Genomic DNA, 14,297 nt, shown 5'->3' with positions numbered 1-14,297 from the left:
CTCAACCAGCAAAAACACTTGTTCCTTCCTATTATTGCTTATACTCTCTCTTCAACAAAATTAGAGATAAGGGCAAAATAGTTTCTGCTGGGTATTGAGGGGGTTGGGGGAGAGGGAGGGCGCGGAGTGGGTGGTAAGGGAGGGGGTGGGGGATGGGGGAAGAAATGACCCAAGCACTGTATGCACATATGAATAATAAAACAATAAAAATTTAAAAAATTTAAAAAAAAAGTTTGTGCTGCTGCAGAGTGTAGTTTCCTGGCTCACTCCCTTGGCCTCAGACCTAGAACCTTTTAGAGAGAGTTGTAGGTAGACAGTGGAGGAGTGCTGACTTAAGTGTTTCTCAACACTGATGCCTCTTTTAGAACTAAAAAAAATGTTATGCCCATCATTAGTTTTGTATAAATATGCATTAAATTGCTCCTGTAAGCAAATCAAGGCAATAGTTCATTACACTGTATTTGTTTCTTTCTACTCATGCTTGGCTGGAAGTTCTTACATGCTCTATCCTAGGGGACCTTAATTTTTTCCCCATACTCAGCCACAGAAATATATTGGGATGTTCTGTACATTCTGTACTCTGCCCATACATTCTCTCACTTCATATTCACCAGTACCTCTCATGAAATTAGATCCTGCCAGCCCAGTTTCATACTAATGCCTGGATACCTGTTGGCTTTCCTGTTTTCTCTAGAAGAAATGCAATACCAACCTGGGGACATGGTTGGAGTAAAGGATTCACTTATAAGGATGATTTTGATATAACTATCTACTTTTTAAGCATCAAGGCACACAGAGACTAAGAACTATTTTTTGCACATTTGTCCATGTTGACCATGTAGTTAGTTACCAACATCTCTCCCAACACACCCAGGCTGTTAATTTCATGCAGCATATATAGAAAGTAGCTCATTTGTGGCAGAGCCAGTCTCACTGGATACATTTCTTTTTTTTTTAATTTTTTTTTATTGTTTTATTATTCATATGTACATACAAGGCTTGGGTCATTTCTCCCCCCTGCCCCCACCCCCTTACATTTCTTTTCTGGATAGAAACTGCTGATGAGAGTAAGAGTCCAAATCCTACCCCAGGAAAACTACAGATAAGGTCCAAACATAATGCTTACATAACTCAAATAAGATGAAATTTTTAAAATACAAAGTCATAATAATTGCAATATCCCTGAGAAGTAAGTTTGGTACTTCAGAAAGAAATGTGTGAAAATAAAGAAAACTAATGTTCTGAATGACCAATTTATACTGTTTATTGTTTGTAAATCCTGCATGTCAAACTATAGTATTATTTCCAAATAATATTGCATGATTGAGATGCATAGCAGCAAAAGGAGACCATTTGCCCAAATCAGTTACTGTATCCAAGTTGGTCACTGAGGAGCCATAGCAATGTCTGGTCTCATCTCACCTGTACTGAGAACAGTTGAGTAGATGTTGTGATTCCCACCCATTTTACACAAGACGGTATCAGGACACAGAAACTATCTTACTCAACCCCACAAAATAACAAGATAGAGGGTGTGAGTCACTTCTGTCTTCCCAAGAAATTAGGACTTGGGTTTAGTTCTCTAGTATGATGGATTCATGGAGCAGAACTCAGGGAACGTGTCCTTGAGCATTCTTCCAGTTTCTATCTTGTTGCTTGCATCACACAATAGATCATTCTTCTGCATATGTTCTGACCCTTACTTACAAGACCTTGGCTTAGGCTTGCCCTACTGCTTTGGGGTTCACATGTACTTGTGCTCAAATGCAAACTGGGCCTATCAGAAAAAGCAGGTTCTGCCACTTAGGGTGATGCTTTTAAACAATGGCCTACATCCCCACACCAGGCTCCCTTGAATGTCAAAGCTTGTCTAGAGGAAATACCAGTTGCCAAGTTACTCAGGATTTACACCTAGGCAAAAGCCCTGTCCCTGGCTGATTTCCTTCTGAAGCTCTGTTGAGACTCAGCTCACAAACATAACTTTCAGTGACCAGTGCTGTTGCTCAAAGAATTTTTTTTGACATTGTTTTTTCTTTTATAATACAGGAATGAAGCCAGGCATGGTGGTGCACACCTATAATCTCAGCACACAGAGATAGAAGCAAGAGGATCATGAATTCAAGGCCAGCCTCGGTTACACTATGAGTCCCTGTCTCAAAAACAAAACAAAAACAAAAATATAGGAATATAACAGAATGTGAACATTTCTCAGTGCTTTATAAGAAGCCTAAAAGTTGTTTTCTAAGAAAAGTTATAGTGATAAATTAAGAGAGAAAAGTGACCAAAAATTCAGACCAAAGTTTTGTTTCTTGTAAAATTGCCCTTACCTTTTAATGCAAGAAAAGATCAAGTCTTCTGACCATCTCTCCACTCCTTCAGAAAAACAGCTTCTGCCAAGAAAATGATTAATGGCTATCAGAACCATAGACTAGCAGAAGCCCCTTGAAGTTCTCTCAGGTAGTGAAACAGTATAGATCATATACAATTTGTAATAATCATGGTTATGGCACAGATTCTCAACCAAGCTGCAAGTTAGAATCACTTGAGTAACCTGAAAATATCTTAATGCCATGACTACACCCCAAACCAATTAAAGCCAAGTCTCTGGTGGACCCCAGGTCTCAGTATTCTTAAAAGCTCCCCATGGTTCCACTGTGCATCCAGGAACAAAAATCAGTGCTCTGTAGGCTTTGCCTTGGAATCAATCTCTGCTTGATAATCAGTTGCCATGGGAATTTATCCACAGCTGGGTAAGGGTTGTCCTCTCTCCAGGTTACTTTTAAAACTAAAAATAACTGATACTTTTCAATCACTGGGATAATAAAATCCTTTTATGATTTGAAGCAAAATTAAAAATATTGCAGTCGGACCCATGCTTCTCTCCACACCCATTTGGTTCTGCACAGTGGACTTTTCAGTTGGGTTCCAGTTCTAGCTGCAACATAAACAGCATCAGCAGAGCCACTGTTCATTGATTTCTCATTTGTTGGGTAGGATCACACTTAAGGGTGCATCTTGTAGTTACAATTTAGTCATGCTACAGGGGATATAAACAATAGGCTTACAATACTTCAATTTCCCTGCCATCTCTGTCATTTATTTACTGTGTGACATTGAACAAAGTACTTGAACTGGGATAGGTTCAGTTCCCTTAATCAAAAAAGAAAAAAAAACAGCTGGGTGCTGGTGGCTCATACTTGTATTCCTAGCTACTGAGGAGGCTGAGATTGGGTGGATGGTACTTCAAGGCCAGCCTTGGCAAAAAGTGAGACTCCATCTCAAACAATAGCAGAACATGGTGGTGTGCACCTATCATCTTAGCCATAGCAGGAAGTATAAAAGAAGAGGATCATGGTCCAGGCCAGCCTGAGAAAATGGAAAAGCGTTATCTCCAAAACAACCAGAGCTAAAAGGGTTGAAGGTGTGGTTCAAGTGGGAGAATGCCTCCCTAGCAAATGCAAAGTCCTGAGTTCAAACCCCAATACTTCCAAAACATTTTTTGTTGAAGATAGGATGAGACCTGTGTATAATTTTCAACCATCAAATCATGTGATAGCTATAAAAATAATAAATTTATTCTCTCTGTTGGTATACAAATGATATGAAAATGTAAGGTTATTTTATGGAAACATCTTTCTTCCATTCTAACAGCTTTCTAAATATCATCGTTTGATGTGGGCTTCTCTGTTTCTTGAGTGGTATTCTTCAGCAACAATTTGAATTTTCTAAATCCATGGTGCATTACATTTTTCTGGGGACTGAATGCAACTTTCAGGCTGTGTTTTGTTAGAAAATAAGCACCCTGATAAGTAAGTTCAAGTCACACAGAGATCCCCCTCATAAGCAAACACTGGGTTTGTCCAGAATCCCTGATTTTGAACAGTGCATAACCACATCATGAAATACCTGTCAGCTTCTAAATACCTTCTACACATGAGCCTGCAATTGAGAAGTGCACCTTAGTGTTGCTACAGATGCTGTTACCTAAAAAGCAAACTTGAAGAGCAAAACAATTCATTTTCGATCTAATTAAAGTCATTATAAACAGCCTCCCGGGTGCTTAACCTTTTTTCCTCCAAACTCCCAATGTTTCAGCTGGATGCTCAGATCTGGAGCTTCATTGAGGATTTTCTTAATTGCCTTTCTATCACTAATGGGATTCACTTCATTATTACCACTGCCAAGGCTGCCTCTAACGTTCAGACCCCATGCTGGGCCATTTACATGCCTATTTATAATGCATATTTTCACTAAATGCTAAAGTCATGCCACTCAAAGTGTAGGAAGCTAAATTGAAGTGTGGTCCCTCTAATTGGGAAACACTGACTTAAATTTTATTTTTCTTATGTATCTATGAACTCTCTCCAGACCCTCCCTGTCCATTTGTCCCTAATTTTACCCCTCTTCCATTCTTTGTTTTTTCCTTTCCTAGGTCCTCCCTCTCTTCCCTATCTCCTCTGCATACCCTACTGCTTCCTATGCCTATCCTCACAATATTTTCACAGAATCGTCCTACTATTTCAACCATATGTTCAACCACCTCACATTTATCTTTATTGAACAGCTATTTTACGTTATTTTGTTTATTCCTAGTTCAAATTCTGTGAACTAGGCTTAATGGATCTCAATTTAAGGGTGAAGAAATGAAGATTAAGAGGGGAAATATGGTGATGAAAAACATCCAGTTTCCATGACCCCAGTAGGACTGGAACCCGGTCCATAACTTCTGGAAGGAACTAAACAAGAAACAGAACCATGTGTCACGTTACCAAAAAGGGAACGACCCAGAGATGGGAAGTGTTGGCCTAGATCTCTCACTGAAACATTAGAGCAGGAGCGGCAGGAATCCACACTACAAACCCCCAATGCTAAGTTCTTTCAGCAACTCCACAAACTTCCATGGAGGGATTTTTTTTCTAACGTAGTAGAGAATTGAACCCAGGACTTTGTACATACTATAGGCAAGTGTTCTATCACATAAGCTAGGCACCCAGCTCCCACTACTTTTCTAACTTTTTTTTTGAGAGAAGGTCTCCCTGAATTTGACTAAGTGGGCCTAGAGCTTATAATCCTCTTTTCTCTGCCTTCCTCCTGAATAGCCAGGATTACAGGTGTGTACCATAATTCTTGTCTTGAACTGCTTGTTAAATTAGAATTATTGGGGTCTGATCAAAGAGAAAGTTATCAGGGAGTGAGTAAAGAGTAGCAAAAGATTTCTGCCTAACGCTAGAAAAGGGGCAATTTTGTTGGCATGAGGCTTAGCAATTTCTTGTCTAGTGAATTCTATTTCCTCTTTGTAGTAAGAAAGAGGAACTTTATTGTGTGTCAACAGAAAGATGGTGGGAACTTTGAGGAAAATGTGGAGACTATCTTGGAAAACTAGCAGTGTAGATGCTTTCTGGTTCTTTGTCTACCAGAGCTTAACTCGTTATATGGATGTGTGCAATTGAGAATATGTGCACACATGTGTGACTGACTATAAGTAGAGACATTCAGATCTGACCCATTGGCACAGCCTCTGCATTCGAAGAACTTATAGCTCAGCTATAGAAATGAAACTGTGAAATAATGAACAAGATATGGTTAAGACATACAGTGAGAGATAAAAGGTGGAGAAAATTATGTTCTAGCTCCTAGAACAAATAATGATGACTTTGGAAATTGTGATTATGCATATATTTATTAAATACCTATTAAGTACAGACACTATACTTGATAATGGATAATGATACAAGACCCTGCTTATAAGAGATAAAATCCCTGCTTGTAAGTGATTTTAAACAAGTATGAAAAGGTGGTGGACATAGTGAGAGCCTGGAGAGAGTAAAGTATTTCTTTCTTAACTTCCTTCATGCTGAAACCCATAGAATGAATGGAAACTAGAAAGGGATGATGCTCTCTCTCTGGCTTCCCCTTCCTGGTTTTCCTTTTCTGTTCTCCATCCTCCTTTGCCCTGCTGCTCTGTGCTCAGTGGACAGTATTTGTGGATTGGAGTATCTGAGTTGCCTGGTCTTCTGGTTTATGATTGGGGCTTGGCCAGTGGGGAATGCTGAAAAGAAATGAGAGAAGTGGTAGAGAGAGAAATAGGGCGCTTCTTCTATGTCCTTTCTGTTGTGATGTCATCTCTCTCTGCATTGTGTCTCTTAGTGACTACAGCCCCTACCAGGTAGTAGTAACTTCTCTGGGATTCTGGACTGTGGGTCTCAGCAGGCTCCAGAGTACTTGACCTTAGGGGGATAAGAATCTCCCATATTTTTAAGTTGAAGATCTAATGAGATATCTTTCCTCATCATCCTTGTCCCTTCATACCTGCCCAAAACTCTCTATAAGGTCCCTACCTTAAAGCCTCTTTCTTTGGAACAATAGGGATGAATTTTGATATCTTCTAGCAAGTTGGCTGACCCTCAAGAAACAGTGAGATATGAGATGGGAAGATAGAAATGTCTACGGTGCAGCACCTTCAGCATGGGTGGAGCAGACCATGAATCTGGGTAGAAAGAGGTAAGACTGAACAGAAAGTCCAAATTCACATGACTTGGCTTGCTGTGTCAGGAAGTTTCTGCATGACAGCGTAGAAGAATGATCACAATATATTAAACAAATAAATAAAAGAATTTTAAAATATGTACATTGTAACTATGCTATACTTAGGGAACAGAATATAATTAAATACATCTAATGACAACTGTGGCCGTCATGGGTTTTGGAATACAAAAGCTGTTTTTCACTCTTCTCTATTTGGCAAACTTCCTGAAATGGATAGTATGCATCTTATGAATGTAAGATATGCATTTAAACAGAAGACATCCTGAGTAGCTTATCAGGTTGAATTCCCTTGGGAACCATAGATGAAATTCACAGCTCTGATTCTTTTGCAGCCATCCTTATGGAATATTCTCTTCCCTGCAAATGGGCAGCCACAGCCCCACTAACCAGACCACCTAATGAGCCATGGATAGGGAAGAACTTACAGCAGCACACAGGAAGAGAGATGTTTCTATACAAATGCTGGCTCTGGGGGAGAAAAAGCTACCTGAAAACTGACAACTTCACTAACAATCTCAAAGCTGCTCCCATGTACTAAACCAACTTCTAAGAATGTTCTTGGAAAGCAAGGCACACAGTTCATAATATATGAATACAGCACAGTCAAATGATCCATCATTAAATGGGCCTGGGGCATGAATAGTATCCATTCCAGTACAACCCAAGAAGATGAGGATTTAGCCAAAGGACACTGCCTATTACTACCCTGTCACAAAAATAGTAACATTTGAGTTCTATATATTAAATGTTTGTTATCATTGTTTCCTCCATTGAAACAATTATATTGCTTTTTTTGAAAAACAAAACAGGTGTCTTATTAACAATATGCATATTAAATTCAGCTATGTTCCTTTGTGCCTCAAATTTGCTATTAACTTGACAACATACCCTGCAACTCTTGACACCAAAGTGCCAAGGGACTATAGTATGTCAAAGTCTGTGATAAACCATTTACATACTGATACTTCTCTTCTCCTAATTCTCACAACTCTGTGAAGTAGATACTGTATTATTCTTATTTTCCTGTTAGGAAAAATGGTGCCAAGTAAGGATAAGGTATTTCCTGAAGATTGACATGGTCAGAAGTGGCAGATCAAATATTCTAACCCTGGTTGGTCTGACTCTAATATCCAAGCTGTGGACACTTGTAATCATTGACTGTAGAAGGACAGAGAACTTCAGCAAGGACTCTGCTTAAGATCACACTTTCAATGGTGCTCACTATTTTCTCTTTTAACCAATAATCCTTTTATGTAGAGGTGGACATAAAGAAGAGCTAAGTTTGATTTATGCTGATTTAAATTTCTAACAGTCATATTTATCATTATGGCTTAATAAACTGGCAATCCAATCTTATACACAAATAGCTATAATATTAGATAATGTGAATCTGTCTCCCAGAGAAGGAACCATCTTCAGAAACAATGAACTTAACCAGGTCTCTCTTGGAATTCCCTCTTTCCCTACCTCTACTTTCAGGTGTCTCATTTTGAACTCTCCATTTTTAACTGCAACTATGCCTTATACTTGGCCTGGTGAAAGGGACAGCACACCCTGTGAGTAAGGGCAAACACATGAGCCAAGCTTGTTTGTAAGCCTGCTGTGAAATGTCAGCATGAAGGGAATCTCCTGAGCTTTGTAAAAAGAAACATTTCCCAGCAAAGGGAAAAGCCAAAGGGCATCACCCAGGGTTGTGGGCATTTGGAAGATGTGGGGATCCAGAAGTCAGTATCCAAATTTTTGAATGCCCATGTGGCAGTGGTCTGGATTTATGCTATAGCAGACACAGTGAAGTCCATAATAAAAATGGCAGCCTGCTGAGAATTAACCCTGCCACTTGACTTCCTGTAGATTCTCCTGTCCCTGTATCAAGGCTCTGCCTGATAACCAGCTGAGGAACAGAGCAGCCTTTGATAGTCATTGAGTCACATGTAAAAAGGACAATTCACAGTCCATGATGCTTGGGGTCATTTGTCAATAACATTACTGCGGCAGCCACACGTTGCAGGAAAGAGAGCTGGAACAAGAGTTCTGAAAAGCAGTGTGACTCAGCAGGGCTCATGGGTCAGGCTTAGTGGGGCTCAACTTGCATCTCTAACCCTAACTCTTTGTGACCTCAGACACATTTTTCACCTGTCTGTCTTAATTTCATCATCTGTAAAAGTAGATTAAATAAAACCTCCCAGTTTGGGTTAGTTTGATTGTTAGATGATCGAAAATGCATAAGCCCCTGTGTTGGACATACATAAGCAAAACATGTTTGTTCCTTTCTAAATATTTCTAGTAAAAGCATTATGTGAGAAAAACAATGTCCAGAGAGAGCAGAATGGCATTTGCAAAGACATTTTGTTTTTAGTAAAGTGTGGTACACAAGAAAGCAAATTGACAACTTGGAATCAGAAGAACTAGTTTGAATCCAAACTTCACTCCTTCTTATGACATCAGGAGTGTTAATTAACTTCTCTAAGCCTCAATTTTTATCATGGATATAAGGGATATAGCAATTCTGCTCTTTTTTTAGTCTCTGGGATGCTTTTATTCTATGTATCATTACAAAAGAAAATGTCCAAGCTAAGCTGTATAGGACATTCTCACACATACCTAGCATCTCTGTGAATTCAGTGTGAAGGAAACTGTGAGAGATAGCCAGGAAATGCACATGTCTCAATCCTGGTAGTGGTAGGCTCTCTCTTAAGAATTTGAACTTGAGGTATTCAGAAAAGTATGCCTTCTGGATTTACACTGACACTATGCTCCCTCCTCCTCACCAAAAACAAAATAAATAAATAAATAAATAAATAAAACAAGCAGAAAATTTAAAGTAGGCTCAGGTTGATAGTGCCCCCATGTGCCTAGTGGAAGTAAACTTCTTTGGAAGAACTTTATAGCAACACAAAGACATTTTAGATGAAGTGAGATTCATTCCAATTTCAAAGACATTAAAATAGGAAAAGACATGCATTCTAGAATTGATGAAATGCGGTAGCACTTCTTTCATAAGATTACTTTAAGGAATAATGATACATACACACAACACATGTAACATAGGACCAAGCAAGTAATGTTGGCTTTGGTCATAGGTTTGCCTCTTTCAACTGTGTGACCTTGGGTGGGCCACTTAAGAGAATGAGAACAGGGGTTCCTAAGGTCCCCTTCACTTCTGCTTTAATAATTAGTCTTAGGAGAGTCTGTATGTCCTTATGGATTCACATAATTGTGAATAATTTTTAAATTATTTGAAAGTAAACATTTTTATCTTTGTAAAATGTCAAGTTTCAAGGCATTTTTGATTGAACTTGAAGTGTCCTATAGCAGTTTAATACTTCATTTTTGCAGAGTTAGGAAAAGGCAAAGTTTGCAAGAAGTTCCCCTTTATCAGCAGCAATTTCTGTTCTAATCACCTGATAAAGTTCATTATCTCCTTCAGCACTGTATTACAATATATTACTATGCCAACACTCTTCCACTCTGAAATTTAGTCTTGGACAAAAAAAGCAAAGGAATCCCAGAAGAAGCCATTTTTCCATGCCCAGATCCTAATAATGAGGATGATAATCAGCTTTCAATCTTTTGTTTTTGTGCCTGCTGAAGGGGAATTGATGAGGGATTGATTCATTAAAAACCACAAAAGGAGCATATCTTCTTTTCTTATCCATAACTAATTAGGGAAGGACAAAAGGGTGCTTTGAGGGGGAAGCAGGGTGTTGGGGAGAGTGAGGAATCAGCCAGCTTGCAGAAGAATGAACCTCCTGTCCATTCTTTCAGCACACCAGCGCTTCCTTAGGATGCTATCTGCTTTTCAGTTCTCTCACGCAGGTGGGTTGCCAAGACTAGGAGCAGCATATGAAAGCAAGATTAGACCTTTGCAAGGACATCACATTCAGATGCACTAATCTCAAAATCTTCCACCCAATCACATGTGACAAAATATGAGAGAGTTCTAAAACCAAGGGCCCTGAGAAGGAAAGATACTAATAAGGAAGCATAATGGTATAGAAATATATATTCATCTACTTCATCCAGAGAGAATTTATAGAGCATAATCCATACATTGTGCTAGCCTCAGAGGAGAGGAACAAAGTCTCTATGCCTCTTCCTGGGTATCTTTTCTCTCAAACTACTGAAACAATACACAGTATACATACACAATTACATAAATACCTAAACACATGCATGCTACTTATAAGACCTTCAAGGAAACCTGTGATCTTTTTCCAATGTGTGCTACAAGGTCTTCTTCACAGTAGGTGCTCAAGAAATCTCTGTAAATAATGCTGGTAATAGGAATGATGATTTAGCAAGTAGATTCTCTTTTTTTACACTGTGTTGTACATTTAGGAATTATTTTATGTGAATCCCAATTAATAATTAATCTATTTTAATATAATAGCACTAATTTCATCAGGAGGTTAGTCTAAGAAAATGTCAAGTGATTCATTAGTGAATAATTTTTTTTTTCCTAAATAAGTTGATTACTAAACTTTCTCAATAAAAAAAATTTAAAAACTGAGTATTTTGAATAATTTCTGATAGAAGATTGGCAAGAAAATTAGATATAAATATAGATGCTACTTAATAAAAATATGATCTTCCAAAAAATGCATCTTGTTTCATATTCTATGGGACATCTCCTTTATGTAGGACCTTGGACATTGAGTTTATGGAAGGAGAACAGGAGTTAATGTTTGAAACACAATTTAAGGTTTTGATCCCAGCATTATGTTTGCATTAAAAACTCTGAATGGCTATGTTATCATTAAGAATTTTTATTCTTGGGCTTCTCTAACAATAAAAACTAGAATGGGAGGAAAGCTTTTAATAGGTTTCCCCTGGCCTGATTTAGGCCCTACTTGAAAATCGTCCACAGCTAACCAGTTATTTGCCCACCATCTAAAACTCCACTATCGCAGATATTGAAGGTGGTTTCTTCTTTGAGATTCCATCTGCTAAATGTTAAACTCTCAGTGGTCCATATCATGTGATGTAAGGAAAAGTGGCCTGGCTCACCTTTCAGTTGAACCTCAGCTCCCCTACTTACCAAATATGGGGCCAGGGTGCTATTTTTCTTAGCATAGAATTCTTAGTAGGGAAAATAACTATGTGGAATGGCGCCTGGAATATATGAGGTACACACAAATATTATTCTCAAATCCTTCATAGTGTTAAGGAAAGAAAAATATAAAATGCTCTGTCTCCAATTTCTTAAATGAGCAGTCTTGCTAGAGACAATGACCTTAAGGAAGGTGTAATTTGCAGGTGTGGTGGTACACACCTGTAATCCTAGCACTGGGGAGGCTGAGAAAGGAGGATCATGAGTTTGAAGACACCTTAGGCTATATAGCAACACCCTGTAGTATACAAAGAAGCCCCCAATCAAAAACAACAAAAAAAGAAAGCTGCAACAGAGTGGAGAGATGCAGACAGAAGCACACATCTCTATGTGTCTAGGTTTGTTACCAGGACTGTGGTAGGCTTCTTAGTCTCTCTGCAACATGCAAACACAGATCATTAAAATGTCTGCATGCTCACTGAAATTGGGGCATGCTTCTATAAACATTTCTGGTAGCTTCCTCAATCTCCATTTTCATCCTTTTCCTTGCTAACAACGAACCCCTAATTAAGTTCAGGATGGCCATATGCCCAGCTTAAACAAAATTCCCCAGCCTCCTTTTTAGTTTGTGACACAACTCTTAATGAAATTCTAAATGAAAGTCATTCCTTAGAGCTTTAGAGAAAACTTTTCAGATGCAGACAAACTCAGCCGGAGTTTACCTTTGCTCTTTGATCTCCTTCTTCTTCAGATCTGGAATATGGAGGCTGAGCAGTCTTGTTAAAACTCCAGTGAATCATACCAACCCTGTAAGACTTCTTGTTGCAGGAGAAAATTATAACTGCTATTTGGTTAAACAAGTGTAGTTGAATTTCTGTTTCATCAAGCTAAATACATACTATAGGTGATATAAGGACATTAAGAAACAAAGTTCTGATACCTGGTATCAGACCTCCATAAACATTACTTGCTCTCTTTTTTTCTTGCCAGGATAGAGAAAAAATAGGAATTCAGGACAGACACAGCAAGCATGTCAGCAGCTATCTGGATTATGAATAGAACTATAACCAAGTGGGGTGCAGAACCCAAAATGAGAAATAGAGGCCTCAAAATCAGGGGAGAGGCAGCACTACAGATCATAACCCTCTTTGTTCTAGAAATGAGGAAACAGACACAGGAAGGATAACGTAGCAATGACTTGGAAATATCATCTAGGATTTAACCCAAGGGTGTCTGGTTCTGATGATTCGATGTCATTTTCATTGTACCCTTCAGCAAGCAAAGTCCCAGAAGAGACATACATATTTTGTCTCTCATTGTACACTTAGGTTTCTTTAATACTTTCATGCTTTTATGAAATACGCAAAAAAGAGTATTGTTCTCTTCTTTACACTGTATCTCTTTTGTGAGTTTCCAAGCACACAGGAAAATTGCTCACTGTTGTCAAAACTGGAGAGTTAGAGGCAGACAGTTGTTGCTGGGCCATGGAAACTCATGGTTGTTCATGTGGTCAAGAACCATAAAATGGTGGTGCTGACTGGATAGCCAGGGGGTACCCTGAAGCCTGGTCTCTGCAAATTGAATACTTGGACCTCTTGGACTTAAAAATGGTCTTCTCTTTTTTGCCAGTGGTTTGATTAAACTTGGGCAAGTTTCTTAACCTCTCTCTGAGCCCTATTTTGCTGAAATGCAAAGTATACATGATACATCATTCATAAAGTTCATGTAAAGATTAAACAGACTATTTCATTTAAAATGTTCTGTCTAGCACACATAGTAGGTGCTCAATGAACCTTAGCATTTTTGTAGCTTTTTCTTTTCCAGTCTACCATAACAAGTAGAAACAGGTTTATAATCTGAAAAATGTAACCATATTATAAATGTGCAGGGGGAAATCAAAACTATGTGTCCACATTTTTATGGAAAAAGAAAGCTCTTGAAAACAAAGCATCTCAGCTGTTTCTGAGTTTTCTCATTAACATTTGTTTGCTCTTTCTGATTCCTTTTGTTTTCTGCTATCAGGCAAGTTGTAGCAGGTGCCAAAGATAAAGGAAAAATATGGGAGGAAAAAATTAAATGCAATTATAAATATCTCTTTGTTAACTCTTTTTCTTCCTGAAAATTATGGGTAAGCTGGAGTGAAAAGAATGTAACTCTAGAAACCAATGCTTTCATGCAAAACATTCCCGTGATGATCTCTGGAAGGTCAGGCTGAGCTTGCTGGCTACAGCAGGTGAAGTGTCCCAATGGGGCCTCAGGCATCAGGCTATGGGTTTTAAACTGGGCCACCTAGTTTGCCTGGACTTTCCTATTTTTAGCATTCAAAGTGCCACAACCCAGGAAACTGTTCATTATGTGTAGTCACCTACTGGTAATAGGACTCAGCAGAGGGTGAGATACCAGACCTAAGTAGATACGTAGATTTGTAGTAGACATTTGGCCCTCGCTCCCTACCTTCCACCTTGTGCCTGTGTTGACTGCTAAAGGAACTAATTCCATTCACTCAGTGAATGGCTAACCAATGAAACCTACATGTCAGGCCTGTGTAGAAACAGGCTGTGTCTGTTTCTCCCCTACTGACTCTTGTTTCTTGTCCATGTTTTTTTTTTACCTGCTGAATGTATTTATGGGTGCATTTTCTTCTCTACAAGCTGAGGGTCTGAGTAGCACAAGTGGCAAAGGCATGAGCAGGGTAACACAG

The 14,297-nt window shown here is 38.8% G+C and overlaps 1 protein-coding gene across 13 annotated transcripts in view; it reads right to left on the bottom strand.

Moving 5' to 3' along the window:
- Tenm4 (teneurin transmembrane protein 4) overlaps nucleotides 1–14,297 on the bottom strand; it is a 2,881,475-nt gene that overhangs the window by 1,567,632 nt on the left and 1,299,546 nt on the right. For all 13 annotated transcript variants that reach the window (XM_074081868.1, XM_074081866.1, XM_074081845.1 and 10 more), the window contains one exon: nucleotides 2,328–2,390. The gene's annotated coding sequence lies outside the window, so the exon portion shown is untranslated. The remainder of the gene's footprint in view (nucleotides 1–2,327; nucleotides 2,391–14,297) is intronic.

This window comes from Castor canadensis, chromosome 1 (genome assembly GCF_047511655.1).
Source record: "Castor canadensis chromosome 1, mCasCan1.hap1v2, whole genome shotgun sequence".
Lineage (NCBI taxonomy): Eukaryota > Metazoa > Chordata > Mammalia > Rodentia > Castoridae > Castor > Castor canadensis.
Note: the sequence above shows the minus strand (reverse complement) of the source record. Positions and strands in the feature narration are given on the sequence as shown.